A 4,216-nucleotide genomic window follows, 5' to 3' on the forward strand; every position below is an offset into this window, starting at 1 on the left:
TTTCATGTCTGTGGGAAAGTTCATATAAAAGATCCCTTGCTGCATTAGGAAGAATGTAGCAGGTTTCCTCTGATGACTATGAGTCAGAATGGCCAAATGTTTAACATCCAATGGCTGATGATTGATAAATCAATGTGCTCTAGTCACCACAAAACAAACGTCTTGGGAAAGTACTGTCCTTGTATCACACAATATTAAAAGGTAACGGTCACTGTATCATATGACCAGTACCAATACAACACAATGTAATCAGCTAGTATATAAATTATATAGAACTAATTTATTTCCTGTGTGTATGTTAACGTAATTTAATATGAAGGGTACTTTATACATACGGCCGAAATAATCGATTCGTAAGCCAATATTCGAGATAGTTCCATCAGAACATTCCACTGGGGAGCTCACGTATCACGAAATGGCGATACTTCGATGTATTGTCACATATGTGTATGTGTGTCTATGTGTGTGTGTGTGTGTGTGTGTGTGTGTCTCTTTCTGTGTATGTCTGTGTGCCTATGTATGTCTCTGTGTATATATGTGTATGTGTTTCTCTCTGTGTATGTATGTATGTTTGTGTGTGTATGTATGTGTGTATGTATGTATGTGAATGTATATGTGTGTATCTATGCGTATGTATCGCTCTGTGTATGTATGTATGTATGTATATGTGTGTATGTGTGTATGTATGTGCATGTGTATGTGTGTGTGTGTACATGTATGTGTGTGTGTGTATTTGTGTGTATGTATGTGTATGTGTTTGTGTGTATGTGTGTGTGTGTGTGTGCGTGTCTCTCTCTCTCTGTGTATGTGTGTGTGCCTGTGTATGTCTCTGTGTGTATATGTGTATGTGTTTCTCTCTGTGTGTGTATGTATGTTTGTGTGTGTATGTATGTGTGTATGTATGTATGTATGTGAATGTATATGTGTATGAGTATGTATCGCTCTGTATATGTATGTATGTATGTATATGTGTGTATGTGTGTATGTGTGTATGTATATGCATGTGTATGTGTGTGTACATGTATGTGTGTGTATTTGTGTGTATGTGTTTGTGTGTGTGTACATATATGTGTGTGTATGCGTGTGTGTGTGTTTGTGTATGTGTGTGTGTGCGTGCGTGCGTTCCGAGTTTCAAAGACAAATATGTCGGAAACAAAAAGCTAAAATAAGTATGACCTTCATGTAACGTTTCGGCATACTGAATATCAGAAGACTACCGGTATTATACTTGTATTACAGTGCACAAAAATAGATATTGCCAATATTTTAATGTCATAAGACTGAAATTTAGTAAAGAAACTACATAAAAGCTCATCAATAGTTTCATCATCTTGATCACCTGATGACATACATCCAGTCTAATGAGACGTTGACTACTTAACGTAATCCGTAGAGAGTTAAATAAAAAGGCGAACAAAGCTTCGAGAAACGGCACCAGCCTCACTGGCGTATTGGTCAAGTCATAGGATGACAGGCTGCGAATAGTGTTCTAGGGGATAGCATTCCACTCCTGCTGCAGTGCGTTTTCTAGTTCTCTAAGTAGGTTATTCATTTGTGGACGACGTGAGATGCGTTGACCAAGGTAATCCCAAAGATGCGCAAAGATTGGCGATAAATCAGGGAACAGTGCTGGCCATTCAAGCAAAGGGACATTATTGTTCGCTAGATACTGTTGTAACACGTGCTGTGTGCGCTCGGGCGTTGTCTTGCTAAAATGTGTGAATATCCTGATGTTGATGAATGAAGGGAATGACGTGATTTTGCAAGACGTTATTGCCATGGCAAACATGGAGTGCTGTTCGGTGATAATAACTGCCCCACACCATGACTCTCCCTCCACCCCATCGATCCGCCTGGACAATGCAGTCACTGTGGTGACGTTCTCCACGCCTACGCCACACCCGCAAGCGATGGAAACGGGATTCGTCAGAGAATAGCACACCATGCCAACGTTGTAATCACCAATGACGATACCTTCCTACCAAACGTCGGCGCTCATTTCGGTGTCGATCAGTCAGGATAGGTCCAACGTATGGTCGTTGAGCACGCAGCCCAGCAGAACGAAGACGGCGACGCACAGTGTCTGCGCTGATAAACCCTCGTCGACCGTGAACAGTTGGTGCAGTCCTGGCAGCTGGCAGCGTTCGATCACGAATATGGAGGCGAACAATATGGCGATCTTGTCGTGGTGTTGCAACACGTCGTTGGTGTGGACGGTCCCTGGTGGTTCCTGTCTGCTGGTATCTCCTGTGGAGTCTAGTGAGTGTTGAATGGTAGCATCCAAACCGCTGTGCGATGACTCTATTCGAAATGCCGACTTGAAGCATGCCTAAGGCACGTTCACGTTCCTCAGCTGTCAACCTTGCCATCACTTATTTAACGTTCCCTCAAAGACTACTTCATAAATGAAAGTGGCTTTTCAGAGACCATCTTTTATAGCCCCTATCAGCATGATTTGCACATTAATTTACGTTTTTCATGCTATGCATGCAATATGTTGTGTTTTGGTGTTATGTTTCATGGAGTGATCAGGCAATCGTTTTTGTAAGTTATTCGTCGTCATGCATGGTCTATAAGGTAGTACAGTACTTATTCAATGATATTTTTAATGCTGATATACGCCCCATTCACATTTGTTATCATCAACTGGTGGTGCGTTTTCAATGATATATATATATATGTGTGTGTGTGTGTGTGTGTGTGTGTGTGTGGTGTTGTGTGTGTGTGTGTGTGTTTGTATGTGTGTGTGTGTGTTTGTATGTGTGTGTGGTGTGTTGTGTGTGTGTGTATGTGTGTGGTGTGTGTATGTGTGTGTGTGTGTGTGTGTGTGTGAGTACGTATGCGTGTATTACATTGTGTATATTTCAAACTGTACAACCATAAACACGTATTCATTTGTTGTTTGTTTATTTCAAACTTCGACATAATATATACAGGTTATCTCGAACCGTTTATGGTGTACAATAACATATTCAGTACATATTTTGTATGTATCTTTTGTGACGTAATCCAGTCTTTATCTTTCTTTTTAAACATTAAAATAAATCCGAAACACGCAAAGGCCAAATACTACACCTTGATTTCGTTTAATCTTTTCTCGTCTATTATCCTTTGATGCATTGTCACTCGCCATAATAATTATGTGTAGCGTGCATAAAACAGAACTACGTGCGCCTACGATGAAACGTCATTGGGCCTAATTGCTATTTTAAAAGTGGTTTCAATCACATTTTACTTGTTTCAAGTACAAAAACAGCAATAAAGGAGAATTATTGACTGCCATCGTCTGCAGTACTTGGACGAGAACAATAAACTGCCACTACCAGTTGTTAAAAGTCCACCGATCCATCCATGGTTTTGTAAGCCTGTAAACATCTTTCTCCACGTGTGCACCGGAAAAACATCAGTATTTAAAAACAAATAAACAAAGAAAGAAAGAAAACATCCCACCAAAACATTTGTTTTTCCCGGACAGCTTTGAGTGCTCGCTCGCTCGCGCTCTCTCTATCTCTCTCTCTCTCTCTCTCTCTCTCTCTCTCTCTCTCTCTCTCTCTCTCTCTCTCTCTCTCTCTCTCTCTCTCTCTCTCTCTCTCTCTCTCTCTCTCTCTCTCTCTCTCTCTCTCTCTCTCTCTCTCTCTCTCTATATATATATATTGCAAATAATTTTATAACTAAATCAATTATTGAAACTTGTGTAATGTATTAATTATTCATGGGCCCAGCGCTGTATACAGACAGCTTTTTATCTCTACAATCTTCAGACGTTTTAAAATTATTTGCAATAAACAAAGTGTTCTGGACTTGATAAAAAACAGAGACCTGTACATAAAATAGTCCACAATTTACGTAGTCTAAAGGTGCATTTCGATTCATAAATACTACTATTATGTGGGGGGAAAAGCCAGTAAAAAATGATATAGTCAGTTATTAATAACATCTGGTCTCCGTTCCACGGAGCGATCTTAGAGCTAAGATCACCTCAGTGCTAGTGGCGTAGGAAGGTGCCAAAAGTGTTGGTATTTGGGGCACACATTATATATTATATATATATATATATAGATATATCTAGATATATATATATATATATATATGTATATATATAATTTATATATGTATATATATGTATATATATATATATGTATATATATGTATATATATATATTATATATATATATATATATATATTATATATATATATATATATATAACCATCGCT

Source organism: Gigantopelta aegis, chromosome 4, assembly GCF_016097555.1.
Source record: "Gigantopelta aegis isolate Gae_Host chromosome 4, Gae_host_genome, whole genome shotgun sequence".
NCBI classification, from domain to species: Eukaryota; Metazoa; Mollusca; class Gastropoda; order Neomphalida; family Peltospiridae; genus Gigantopelta; species Gigantopelta aegis.